Consider the following 14,847-nt stretch of genomic DNA (forward strand, 5'->3'; position numbering starts at 1 on the left):
TAAAACATTGAACCAAGAGTTGACAGATGTGTGTTCATATAATGAGAGGAGGATTAACCCAGAAAGAGATGCTAGGTGTATAGGGCACCTGTGCTCTCTAGTCACAAATATAAGCAGGAGTAAGGTGATGCTCCCCTCCACATCCTCTGAGTTCTTTTAAAAGTAAACTAAATTAGGGCTGGAAATTGGTTTTAAATCTCTTTTTTTGTGTGTGTACAGGATTGATTTTTAACTTGCTACACTTTTTTCCCCCACAAATAAGCACTTTTCTCTGCTCATCCATTTATCATCCAACTCTCAATCAGTGAGCTCCCACTGGGTGTAGAGCTTTACTTACTATGATTCAGCCATAGTCCTTAACTAATGTCAAAGGCCCTTTGAGTACCATCAGTGAATGCCTTTCAAGGAGTATGCAGAAGTCATTAAGGGCAGGTAAACCTGGCTTCAATTTCTGGGCTTTGCTACTTTAGAAAGTAGCAGTGACAAAGGGAGATGAGGAACAGACAGAAGCCAGAAAAACAAACCAAAATAAACGTTTAGCATGTAATTGAAATACAAAAAAGTGTAATACCTGCCTCACATGCAGAATTATAGACAGGATGAACTGAGTGCTGGATGTCCAGTGACTAGTACAAAGCCTAGTATATGCTGGTCTAGCTCAAGATTTCAGAGGAAGGAAGGATCATATGTGCTTACTGGACTCCAGAAGTGTTGAGGGGCACTTAATATAGGCTTTAAAAATGAGTAGGATTATAAAAGATACAAAAGGGAACAGGAAGAGTATTTGAGGCACAGGAATGACATTAAAGTCTCAGAGGTGAGGACTATGTGAGCTTTGATGGTAAATGTAGTGAAGTTTGAAAAGGGCTGGAGAAGGGCAGTTGGTGGTGGAAGGATGGCTGAAAAGGTGGGCTGGAGTCTGTCTGAAGGTTCTTAAATCTAGCTTTAGGAAAATGAGGAGGTCAAAATTGATTTGGTGTGTGTGGGGGGGGGATTCAATCCTAAACATGATCATTAAAACATGAAGGTAAGTTACTCTACAATGCTAGCTTAGGAGGGGGGAGAAAGATGACAAATATTCTCTTTAATATGTTGAATGTAGGTGCCAGCAAGATATGCAGGTAGATTTCAAGATCAAGAGAGGTTATAGGAAATAGCTATACAGGTTTAGGAGTCAATGGCCCAGAAGAAATTGTGGAAACCAAGGAAGTTTGCCCTGGAAGAAAATGCTTAGAAAGAAGGCTAGAAACCTAGGGCAACAACAACAATGGGAGGTAAGGATAAGAAGAATATCCAGAGAAACAAAACTAAATAGAGTTGTCACCACATAATTAGAATGCCAAGGAATACAATCTCACAAAAGCCAAGGTCAAGAGTTTCAAGCAGCAGGAGTGGATCAAATTATCAAATGGTACAAAATATAAGAGAGAAAGACCAAGAAAAGGCTATTTGGGAGTAGTTACGTCAGGGGTTAAATGCTTTATTTTTTAAACTGGTTTATATCCCTCCCCCAAACCAAAGCCCAAATTCCCCATCTGTTCCAACCCCTTCAGCTTACAAGCCCAACATAAAGCCAGGAGGTACAACTAGGTTACTCCAGGAAGGTACCCAAATGGCTCTGAGCCTTGGGACAACGCTGTTGTGACTTCTAACAAAATAATTCCCAATCCCTAGGACATTTCAGGTGCAGCACCAAATATAAGTTGGTTCTTGCTCAGACTTGCTAGTGAGTGGGACACACAGTGTTCTGCAATCCCACACCAAAGACACTTTTGGATATGAATAAAAAGATGGGGAAGGAGAAGAGTCATAATATAATTCATAAAGAAGGAATGAGCTCTTATTCTTTTATTTAGATTTCCTGAAACAATCCTCATTTCAAATATTCTATCCCACTGAGTCTAAAAATATATACATATGTTATCAGACCCATGAACCCTGACTTTTAACCTGGAAATATGATCACCATACCCTGGAGGCATTCAGAATTTGACCTCTAAGGCTGGTTTCTAATCAACAAGGCATGCATCTACAGCTAACTTGGAGTGGCCAGTGGGCCCTTTCAGGAGGAAGGAAAGAAGACAGGAAGAAGGGAGAAAGTAAGTAAAACAGAAAGGAAGAAAGGGAAGAAGGGAGAGAGGGAACCATATTTGTTGAAAACATGCCAGGCATTGGGTAACAGGTTAAACTGGTTTATATCCAGTTCTTTTCTGATCTCAATCTCTGTAACTCTGTCTAAGGGATGCATTAGCACCCCAATTTTTGCTGAAGATAACTTGTGAGGTTATCCAAGTAGCTCACAGTCACCCACCAAGTAGGTGGTGGAGCAGATTTGAATCTCTAGTGGAACTTACCCTATAGCTTCGCTTTTGCCAATCCTCTACACTGCCTATCAAGAAGGCAGAGGGCTCCCAGCTGGTTTTTCTTTCCAGGGAGATCTGTGAATGGCCTACAGCAGTTCTCAACCACCTTGAGGGCTTGTTAATATAGACTGCTAGGCCCCATGAGTCCTTGATTTAATAGTTATGAAGTGGGGCTTGAGAATTGCATTTCAAACCACTTCCCAGGTGCTGCTGGTTAGAGACATTCTTTCTTTTATTTTTTTATTTTTTAACTTTTTTATTGATTAAGGTATTACATATGTGTCCTTATCCCCCCACTGCCACCCACCCCCCACTCATGGACATACCAATCTAGGCTTTACCCTTGCCTTTCCTGATACCTCATTCTTCATAGTGATCCTCATGCCACCCCATAAGTTTGGTTCCCTGCCTGTCTAAAACGCCTTTCTCATTGGTTGGTATGTCTGAAATAAAGGATTTGGGGTAATATAAGGAGCATTCCAAATGCCAGGCCTTGCCAACTCAGAAAAAAAAAAATCTGAGGTGACAGCCTCTATCCAGCTTTCCAGAGCCATACCACTTGTCTTCCTCTTCTTCTTCTTGCCCTCCACCTGAACAGTACCAACCCCAAATACTTATTTAATTAGCCTGCGTGGCTGCCAGAAATATGTGAGTTTTAATGGCAAGCAGCAGAAGATGAAAAGGTTAAAAAAGAAAAAAATATTGTTTTGTGAAGAATAGCAAATGTGCCAATTGCCATGAGAAGTTTCACAGAAGGACAATGAGGGACATGAGGGGGTTTTACCTCTCTGTTTTTCTTCAATTGGTGCCTGCCCCCATCTCCTCTATCAACATGTAGGCATGGACAAAGGCAAAATCCATTTCTTCATTCCCTTTAAGCACATACAAAATAGGCTGGGGTTTTATGCTCTCCCATGAATAAACCAAATGTCTTTTTAATACAGCCTTGTAAACAGACTCTATCTTGCCCAAAGTGTTCAAGGACAACATTTCTGGAAAGTTGTGACTCAGGCTGTTAAAACAACTTCTAGGAGTTAACCAGGATGTACAACAAAAACTGGCTATTGGAAGAAACTCTGCAAATAACTCACTGAATGATCTTAGGTCTCTTTACCAGTATCAGTTTATCAGTAAAGTTACAGATGTGAACCACAGAAATGACCTCTCAGGTACCTTCCAGTTTTGGCTTTCTATTGAGGCTAATACTTCAGCTTTGCAAAGACAGAAATGTCATTATAGCAGCTTATTTCTTCTCACCCTCCTACATGCTCCATAGGATGGTTTTACTGTTCTCTGCTCAGGAAAATGAAAACTTGGAGCTGACTAGCCTCCTCCTGAGTCCCACTAAGGCATTGCTAGTGACACATTAAAAAGCACAGGCCAGTTAGACTGGCTGGGAAACTGAGGAATGGGTTTTCAACTTTAGCCCTTGACTGCCCCATTCAAAAGTCAACAGGGACCTTGGCTCTTTGTTTTCTCCATGTAGCTCCTCAGAGAAATCATCTTTTTCATGACATCTGCCCTCAGTCACCTCTAGTCCCATATTTCTAACTGCCTGCTCCACATTTCACTGCATGGCCTGCTATCACTTCCAATAAAATATATGTTAAACTCATCATATGCCACCATTTTCCTTCTTCTAATTTTTCCTGTTTCTGGTAACTCTTCTGGGCCTGCTGTGTTCCTTCTTCTACCTCTTTTTCCCTCCCTCGCTTCTCATATGATCCTTTATCTTCATTTCCAATGGCCCATCCTAGACCTGGCCCTTAAGTTGCCTCCCACCTTCCTGCTGCCCACAGGTCTCTCTCCTCCTCAAGCTACTCCTTAGTTATGCATTTCTCAAAACTTCTTTGCTGGTACCACTATCCAGGCTCAAGAAGCTTCAATAACTCCCTATTGTCAATCTCTCAAAGCTATCCTAATCTAGCCCCTGCTGTGGATCCAACTCTTGTCTTGAACATGGCAGGGACCTTCAACTCTGACCAAACTCAGTCTCTTGCAAAAGCAGATGCATCCCTACCTCTGTACCTCTGATAAAGGCATGCCCATAGCCATGGTTAACTGTAGGGACACGAGTTAGGCTGCCTCTTCCTACCTGTGTGATCCTGATCCTTAATCTCCTCCCTGGTGACTCTCACCTATATCCTCTCTCCTTTTGCCTCTTTCACTAATTTCTATCTAGATAAGAAGAAAATAAGACAAATGGGAGTTATTCAAATTGTCAACCAAAGTGTTATTGTCCAAACAACCAGAATGTACACTTGTGAACAGTAGATCTAAAACATCACTTAATCCATAAAACACAGCGTTGTTTTTAACATCAAAAGTTTTACAACCTGAATGGTTCTCCCACGGCCCCCATCCCTGGTCCGAGCAGCTTGGGCTGCGGGAGACTCGGCAGCGGCCAGGCAGCCCAGGTTCGCCAAGCCACTAGGCGCACCATGGCCCCTCAAGCATCCAGCACGTGTCTGGCCCGCCGCCACAATGCCCAAGAGGAAGGTCAGCTCTGCGGTGGGGGTGGCCAAGGAGGAGCAGAAGAGGAAGTCGGCCAGGTTGTCGGCCAAACCTGCTCCTGCAAAAGTGGAAACAAAGCCCAAAAAGGCTGCAGGAAAGATAAGTCTGCGGACAAAAAAGTGCAAACGAAAGGGAAAAGGGGAGCAAAGGGAAAGCAGGCCAAAGTGGCTGACCAGGAACCTAAAGATCTACCTGCGGAAAATGGAGAAACTAAAAACGAGGAGAGTCCAACCTCAGATGAAGCAGGAGAAAAAGAAGCCAAGTCTGATTAATGTCATATACCATGTCTTATCAGTGGTCCCTGTCTCCCTTCTTGTACAATCCAGAGGAATATTTTATCAACTATTTTGTAAATGCAAGTTTTTTGGTAGCTCTAGAAACATTTTTAAGAAGGAGGGAATTCCACCTCATCCCATTTTTTTAAGTGTAAATGCTTTTTTTTAAAGAGGTGAAATCATTTGCTGGTTGTTTATTTTTTGGTACAACCAGAAAATAGTGGGATATTGAATATGGGAGACCTTGATTGTCTTGGGTGTCAGCTTAACATTCCATAGATGGGGGTAGTTTTTATATCCTATAATACAAAGCATACTAAATGGCAATTTGGAGTCAGCCATGCGTTTGCTATGTCTTGAACATTTTAAATTACTTCTATTCACATGTTTTTGGTAGAATTATTTCCTAAAGAAAACCACTCCTTGATCTTGGCTCTCCCTGTCAGAATTTTGTGCATCTGTAACATCTTTGTGGTAATCCAGTTTTCCTAGTAACTTTGTCAATGTGCTGTGAAAGATTGAAAATTTGATTATGTAGTATATATGATATTAAATTGTGAATTAGTGGGACTTCGATATAACAGCGTATCAACATTTGAAGACATTGGTAGTTGATACTCTATTAAGGCAAGTTAGCCTCTAAATTTTAAGCTGGAAAGTCACTGGAATAACTGTTTCAAAAAGAATCACAATTACATGACTTTACATTTTTGGTACATATGTCAAGAATTGTGTACAAACTGAAATGTCTGTGTACTGATCCTCAAAACAATAAAATCTCAATTATGAAAGAAAAAAAATAGTTTTACAACCTGAGTTCTAAAACTAGGCAAGATGTGAGGCAGATCACAGCAACAGAGTGAACATGCCTGTAAGATTGCAGCATAGTCTATGGGGCCAAGGAAATTGTTTACATAACATGTACCAGGTGGCCTAAGGGCCAATCTATTGTTGGTAGGTTTTATGGCCAGATGACTCTTGGGGTGTGCTGGTTTTTGTGGAAGTGTTGCACAGAAGCTCAATGGTCATCAGGGAAAAGAGAAGAGATGCCAGCTAAGACAAACTGTACTATGAATATTAAAAGTAAAAATCACAAGAATTGCTTTTTCTTTTCCCTATGACTTTCTTTTCCCAGGCTGGTTTCAGTTTAAATCTGGGTGTTACTATGGCCCATAACTAAATAATTTCATTTCTAAGCAGAATAATTAATGCATTCAAGTGATGGTGACTATGACTATACTGGAAGGAAGTACACAAAAATCATCTTTTTCATGACATAATCTTTTTCCTAGTTTGGGCATGTGATTTGGGAGTTATTAGCCATCGGCTTCCTGCAGTGTCCCATTACCAGCAATTTTTCACTTTAATGAAACAAAAGATCTACTATTGAGTTCAGCCACACCTGAAAGACATTAAATGCAGCTGGACTAGTTTGACATGGAAAGGTGAGTGACAGGTGAGTCTATATGCAGATCAGGCTCAGCAAAAGCAGGACAGACCATCTGATCTGGAGGACAATATGTTTTTATTTTTTTACTTAAAATTGTCAACTGACTTTGGTCACAAACCAGCTAACACCTGCCAGGACCTAAAAGCTTGGGAAACCTAGACAAGTGTCATAAGGTAGGAAGCATCCAATACATTTCTCACTCATTACAGGCTAATAACAAAGGATGACACATCTTCTATACCTCTTTCAAAGGAAGTTACAAGGTAATCTCAGCTATAACGGTGAACAGACATATCACGGAAATTGCTTGCTTAGTCTGTCCCTCAGCAACGGACTCTTCTGGTATAAAATTTCAGCCACTAGCTCAACATAGTAGACCAAGAAGTTCTGAGGTGAGACCCAGCTGCTGCCATAAATTTCATATAGTTAAGCGTTTGTTCTTGTTGAGGGAACAAATCCTTTAGAGAAAAATACAGCCAAATGAGCCAAGGATTGCATAGACCAGAAAGAAGACATATTTCTGGACCACCAACCATGACCCCACATTAGAGCAGCTCCCAGGTTGGTCAACATCAGCTTGCATTCCCACATCTTGGAAATAGGAGTTTCTGTTAAGCTGTTCTGGGATCTTTTGGTATCACCCAGGTGGCACTGACCCATTACACAAGTTTCTCAATGTGTGGTCCACAGATTTCCTGCTCAAAAATCACCCCAGCATTTTTGACAAGCAGCCCAAATGATTATGAATTATACATCATACTAAAAGTGTCTTAAAATTGCTACAGCTGGAGTTTGAAGTATAAGAATTTCTTCTTACTGCACTGGACCATGCAGAAGAAATCAGAATCTCTGAAACTGTTTCCTGGCTTCATCTTCTTGTGTCAAGTTCCAGGCAGGCTGTGGAATTATAGTAGTTTATCAGGAGGATTTTCCCAGTCTGCCTTGAGATGCTATCTGAAACTGCTCTGTTTATACCCACTCCTGCCCCCACCCTGACATTTAGCACTGAGGTCCTCAGTGGTTCTAATGGAAATTTTTGCAGCATCTCTCTATGCAACAATTTAGAAACCATTTTCTAGAGCTATGTTCAATCTTCCCAAGTCAGCCTCCAATATTCTAAGAGACAAACTATTAGTAAAACAAAACATAAAATGACTTAGCAATTTTCTCTCCATGAATTGAGTCAGAAGCATGCCATCCCAAGTTGGAGGTTACCCTAACCTATACCTGTCTCTTGAGCCAGCTTGGGACCTATCTCCAAAATGTTCCTGCCTTGGGCATCATGGCCTTCTCTTTGGACTTGCTTCGGGTACTAAGTTTCAGGCACCCATTGGGATTTCTTGTTGCTGTCATACTTTGAGAGATGGCCAGGAGAAGCCTAGGGGAAAGACAGAGGTTCAAAGAGTGCCAAATTCCTTAGGTGACTCCATCTTGGGCCTTGGACCTGGGTTCTTGAATTTCTTCCTGTGGTTCCACTGGAACTGGCCCTGGGAGCCTTAACTTTTCCTGGACTGTTACTTGAAGGCCAGCTTGAAGTTTTCTTGGAAGGGGCGGGGGTGGTGCTTCTCTAGGTTTATAGAAGAGTAGGAGGAGGGGACTAAAACTACATGAAGAATCTGTCCTCCGTGCCTCCCACATACATAGTTCTGCAGTCATCGACACCACAGCCAGAGGGTGGGTGGGCAAGGCAGACAGAAGAAGGGAAAGTCATTTTTTAAACCATTTGACAGATGTCGTGTTAAAATCTTGTAAGGGAAGGAGGGATGTAGGTGGGGAGAAGAGCAGAGAAAAAGATAGGTTGGAACTAATAGTTCTCTAAATTGTCTTTAAATGTGGCCCTCTGGTGGTTAGAACAGGAACAGCAATTAGTCTGGGGCACTGTGACCTGTACCCTGAGAAGAGACAGAAGAAATAAATATGTCTCAATCAAGTTAAACCACCTTGAAGTCTACTGAGCATGCCCATCTAGGACACAGGCTCACAAAGGCTTTGAGCCTTTGTATAAATTTCCAAAGAGAATCTAATTGTCTCCCAGGGAGTCCATACAGCCCAAAGAGGAAATCTGTATTTAATCAGAAAGTAGATGTTTTCCAATGGCTTATTGATTTCCCTCTGCCTGTTGGCTCACTATGAGAGAAAAGACATTGGCCAAGGCACTTAAAAGTGCCTCTGGTCCCTGTCAGCAGTGTTTCCTGTTCAGAGGTGGGACACTGTTTTTCTCACAAAATCACAGTCCTGGTTTCTCAACAGACATGGTAAACAGTGGATGAGGGGTATTCAGTGAGCAGCCACTGGATCAGGCACCTGGTGATTGAAAATGGCTGAGCTGGCTTCCCTTCAGACTGTGTCACTAGAGACACACAGAGAAGGATGCTGCATCTAAACCTAGGATGCCAGAAAGGATGCAAGAGAAGCAAAATCAGACCCAACCTCAGGGCCCTGGAGGGTTGGCATCAGGTCTGTATCTACAGGAAAACTGGTTGTGCTTTTAACAAAAGAACTTCAAGTAGGTCAGACAGGCTTATGTAAGACAGTGTCTGCCTGTCTCGGCTCTGTGGAAAAGGTGGAAGAAGGAGAGGAAAGGGAAAGGGAGGGGAGGGAAGAGGAGGGGAGAGGAGGGACCCAGGGCAGCTGACTGAAGGACAAAGCATCCAGTAAGGTGCTAGGGTTGAACCTATTCTTTTGGACTCTGACTCAGGCTCAGGAGCCTGAAAGAAAGTACATTATTATGCTCAAAGAAGGTTAGGATTGGAGAACCAAAACCTAGCACATCTAGTTCAGTCTAACAATTTATAAATAAGAAAATGAAGGCTCTGGTGAGGAGAAGTTGCCTAATATGGCAAGCTAGTCAGCAGCAGAACCAAGATTAGAAGCCACGCCTACAGTCTTTTAGAAGGATAGGTGTCAATTATTTTTTTATTAAAAATTGTCACTTGGGTAAAAAAATATGAACACCTATCTAGTATCTAAATGCTACTAATATAGTATGTGTTACAAAAATCTCCACAAAATACAAATTAAATACTGAGTTTAACAATTTAAAATATAAAAGCTTCCAATATTTTCTCCTGGAGCTTCACTTTGAAGGTCACTATTTTAGACATTTTCTGGTGCTCCTTCTTCCCTCTGCTCTACAGAAGTCATCCCTTCAATATTATAACCAGCACATGCCTCTCCCTCACCTCAGGACCCCAAACAAGTCTGACTCTGGAAATTAAGGGGTAAGAAAACCTCAGTATGAAGGGTAAGTAGAGACAATTCTAGAATCTCTCTCACCACCAGCTTCTTTGCTAAGGAAATTAAAATTCACACTAAAATGCAAATGCTAGTGAAAAAAACTAGGATGGGAAGAATGGGCTTCAGGCCTGGTTTGGTTACTTATTTGCAGTATAAACTTGGGCAGATCTGGCTCTTCTTTGAGCTAGTTACACTAGGTTATCTCAAATGGGGGTCATTTTTGACAGATGCTGATGCATTGCTTGTAAAAGTAGATTTTGACAAGAGACAGAGGGGAGTAAAAAAAGACGTGGAAACAAGGAAGATGAGAGAGGAATGGGGTGATTAGAAAGGTCAGAAGACAAAAGTTGACTATTTCAAATTTTTGCCATAGGATACCTCCACCCAGACTAGAACTCCAGTACAAAAATGTCCTCTGGGTTCCACTAACAGAAAAAAGGGGACTGCCTTTTCTACCCAGTTCTAGCCATTGGGTTCAAGCTATCCTAAGTAGCTTCTATGAAAAGATTAAGCAACACTCCTTCCATGTGCAGCACATTATAGTTTCTAAGATGCTTTCACATTCATTAGCTCACTGGATTGTCCCAGGAACTCTGGGAGATAAGCAGAGTAAGGATTAGACCTTACATTTTAAAGATAAGGAAACGAGCTTGAACAAAGGAAGTCACTCAGCTATCCCAGGAGCAGAGGCCAGAAGAGAACCCAGATCTTCTGACACACAGTCAAATAGTTTTTCCCCCCTAATAATAAAATTTAGCTAACATTTACTGAATACTTACTGTCAGAGACAAATCTAAGTTTTTAAATATACTAATTTATTTAATCACCATTTTAAAAAATAAGGAAACCAAGATTCAGAGAGATTAAATAATTGCTGAAGGTCACACAGGGCCAGAATAAAAACCCAGGTAGTTTTACTCTAGAATCAGTGCTCTCAACCTCTGTTCTGCACAGCACATCCTCACCCCCACAGGGTCAAAGAATTTCCAAGGTATAGTTAGATATAGAACAGTGTGTGTGTGTGTGTGTGTGTGTGTGTGTGTGTGTGTGTGTGTATAACCACATAAAAGAGCAAGAAGACTATATTCATATACAGGCATACAGGCATACCTCATTTTGTTGTGCTTCAATTTATTTTGCTTTATAGATATTGCATTTTTTTTTTTTTTACACATTGAAGGGCTTTTTTGAGATAGAATCTACTCCTGGTAAAGATGTGTGATGATTGCTGAAATGATAACAAAGGATTTAAAATATTACATAAGCCTAGAAAAGCAGCATCAGGGTTGAGAGGATTGACTCCAATTTTGAAAGAAGTTCTACAGTAGGTAAAATGATACCAAACATTACATGCTACAGAGAAATCGTGAGAGGAAGAGTCAATCAATGTGACAAACTTCACTGTTGTCTTATTTTAAGAATTATCATAGCCACCTTAACCTTCAATAACTACCACCCTGATCAGTCAGTAGCCATCAACATCAAGGCAAGACCATCCATCAGCAATAATATTGTGGTTTGCTAAAGGTTCAGATGATGTTTTGCATTTTTAGCAATAAGGTAATTTTTAATTAAGATATGTACATAGTTTTTAAGACAATGCTATTGCATACTTAATACACTATATAATGTAAACATAACTGTTATATGCAATGGGAAACTAAAACAATTCATGTGACTCACTTTATTGTGATATTTGCTTTATTATGTTCTGAAATTGAACCCACAATATCTCTGAGGTATGCCTATATACTTATATATCCATAGAACATTTCTCTAAAAGGTCTCAATGGTGGTCTTTGCAGAGGAAGCTGAGAGGCTTAGGGGCTGAAAGTCTTTTCACTGTGCACCCTCTTGTATTTTTTGAATTTTGAGCCATGTGAATGTATTTCCTATTCAAAAATAAAATATTTTAAAATGAGGTGTTTGGGGTCCAGAGAGCTGAGGAAAACTGTGTGGCGGCTTCTTGGCAGGGCTTTGGTGGCAACCCCTTCCCTATACAACTTTCTGGTCTCTCAAACTTGAACAGAAGGTATCTCTCTCCCTCTATCTTCCAGTTTCCTCAACCCTTACATTCCTTGTCTAATTTCCCCAGAAAGGCCAGTACTATAGTCATTCTACAGGTTTTAAGCAGTGCAAGTGAAAACAGTAACAAACTGGGTTAGACTCCCACAGCTAATCAGCAGGCTATAGGAAAATAATGTATTAGCAGCAAGAAAGATAGAGAATGACACAAAAAGCCTTCCGCAATGCCTAGCATTGGTCTGAGTTTCACAGATTGTTCCATCTCCTTCCTCTCACCACTTCATCTCAGTATGACTACCCATTCCTCTCCTGGGCTGGGTAAAAACAAACAAAATTAAGCTAGAAACGCTCCAGGAAATCTGGCCCAGCTTGAGAATCTGTGCTATACAAGAACATAGTAAAGGAGAAAAAGGCATCCCAATTGGGTTTTAATGTCCATAGATGAGAATCAGCCCAGATGGTTTCAAGGGACCCTCTCTGCTTTGGTTCTTGGATTTTCACTATCATATCCCACAAGTGTTAGAATAACATTTCACAGATCAATGCCATCAACATTTTCTTAGATACCTTTTGGCCTAACCCTTTAGCCAGGTCAGCCACAAAGGGCTTCTGTACCCTGAAAGCTGTAAGGTGGTGTGAGTGGCCAAGGTGGATCAAGGGCCTTCAGGGATCCTCCTGAAGTGGCTTAAACAAGAATCACAATTCCCTCTCACAATAACTTAGCATCTTCTCCAACATTTCACTGCTTCCCACATGAGGAAGACGAGTGGAACATTTCATTGCTATGGAAAGTATGAGGGGTCAGTTGGTATGCCTCTCCTGGGAAAGCAGGACTCTGCTGTAGAAGACTGGGCCCTAAAGAGCCCCCTTTCCTTGTTATGTGTCAGAGACAAACCTAAGTTTTTACATATACAGGGTGTCCCAAAAATATATATACACTTTAACAACTGAGAGATCAATTTTGAAAATGAAATGTATTTTAATAAACACTATATTTATAATTTTTCAAAGTGTGTATACAATTTTTTGGGACATCTTATATTAACTTAAGCTGCTACCAGCAGCTTCCTTTAGTAATGGAATCCACTGTGTGGTAGCTTGGGGCCATAGAAAGAACACTGAGCAGAGTCTGAATACATGACTTCTAGTCCCAAATCCACCACTACCTAATCATGTATCCTTAGGCTGTCCCTTCCTTCTCTGAGCCTCAATATCCCCATCTGTAAAATGGAGACGATACTGGTTGAAAAAAAAGGCAGGGGAAAAGAGTAGAGAAATAAAATGAAGAAAAGCTCCTGGGTTACCTCCAAACTATATGTAATGGATGAACTCAACAATCCAAACAGCAGCAAAACAGGTCAACATTTTATATGGCATTTTTCACATCCTTCAGTTATGAATTCTTATACCCACTAATCCTGAGACTTTACAGTTAAGCCCATTTTATAGACAAGAAAACTGAGGCTCAAAAGAACTTTGCCCACAACATATGGGGTGAGGAAAAATCTGTACATGAACCAACATAGTCTAGTTCCTGACCCACTCCCTTCAACAAAGCAGGTGAAATGACCCTAAGCACAAAACTTAGAATAAGGAACTCTATCAGGGTCCAAACAAGCACTCAAGGCTGTTCCCTCTGTCAGGTGGCAGGATTTTTAGGAAGAAGTCCCTGCTCCTGATGCCCCTTTACTTTCCCTCACTATACAGTGTTCCTGAGGAGTCAAACTTATATGACCAACTAAATATTGAAAACAAATGTTTTCTGGGAATTGACTTGGCATTGAAAATCATCTGTACAGATGGGGTGACCCCAGCATAACTTTGGCCAATCTGACCACATGAGGTTGCCTTCCTCTGACGCCCACTTGGGCCTTTTCTTTCTATGGCTACTATGATAGGAGTCAGGCCCAGTTGTTGGTGGAAGCTTTGGGGGTAGGGGAAGTATAGCTTTGTAGGTAAAGAACAAGTACATTTCCAAAGCATTTTCTGAGCTCTTAGCCTAGGTGAACCTTGCCAGCATCTGGATGCAATACTGGCTATTTTACCTATTGACCAAATAAGACCCAGATAGAGGCACACCCTAAGTAGCAGAGTAGCGTGCAGAACTATTGATTTCCAGTCCAAAGCTAAGAAACTGACATGAGGCTGTCACAGTTAACAGTAACCTCTAAGGCTGGTACTCCAGGGCAGACCAGCCACACTCTGGCCACCTATCTCACTGCTTCTTACCCTCCATCTAGACCCTGTCTAGGGGCCTGCCTCCCCCTTCCAGCTCCAGCCTTTGTTACAAAGGGGAAGAAAGGTCTCCCTAGGACACCCTGACCTAGTTTCCAGCTTGAGAAACTAAAAATAGCAGGCCCTCATTAGTGGGGCCACATGGCCCAAGCTGCTATGCCTAGGGGTAGGGCTGTGGTCATTAATGATGTGGCTGTTCTCTCCACCAACCACTGACCCAGGAGAGACTGAGCTTTTGCCCCGCTTTATGCATCCTACTACTTCACCTCTCACTCACAATTTAGATCTAGTTGTTCAGGTTCAAGTTGTTAATTCATTCCTAAGAAAACAAACTTTAATATTCAGTTGCTTTAAGTTTTCTAGGACACTACTTTACAATCACATCATTTCATAATGGTTTGTAATGGATTAAGAAGTTCAGGAGCAGCCTCAAGCTTTCTACATTGATAAGTGTCAATTTATCTTCCTTGTTTTTCTCCATCTGCCTGTTAACTCGAAATCTGAATACTTGGTTACTTGGTTCTAAGTTTTACTTGCTTTGTGGAGCCTGCTATAACACATGCCACTTTGCATATTTATTTTACTCCTGAATTCACTGCCCTCTGAGTCCTGATTTCAAAGATAAGGGAAGGGGGAGTCAGCGCAAACTGATAGAGGCCCACCAGATGGGGCCAGTGCCCTGTTGTGCCCACTTGGAAGACTGAGACAGCTGGCCAGCCCTAGGGGTAGGATGTGTTCTGCATCAGTG

The 14,847-nt window shown here is 41.4% G+C and overlaps 1 protein-coding gene and 1 pseudogene across 15 annotated transcripts in view; one reads left to right on the forward strand and one right to left on the reverse strand.

The window, feature by feature from the left end:
- Positions 1-14,847, reverse strand: part of ARHGEF9 (Cdc42 guanine nucleotide exchange factor 9) — a 251,908-nt gene that overhangs the window by 197,138 nt on the left and 39,923 nt on the right. The window lies entirely within an intron of this gene.
- On the forward strand, positions 4,848-5,149 carry LOC308240041 (non-histone chromosomal protein HMG-14-like; annotated as a pseudogene). Its single transcript has one exon. The product of its transcript is annotated as a non-histone chromosomal protein HMG-14-like (transcript).

The sequence above is a fragment of the Plecotus auritus genome, assembly GCF_963455305.1.
Source record: "Plecotus auritus genome assembly, chromosome: X".
Classification (NCBI taxonomy): Eukaryota; Metazoa; Chordata; class Mammalia; order Chiroptera; family Vespertilionidae; genus Plecotus; species Plecotus auritus.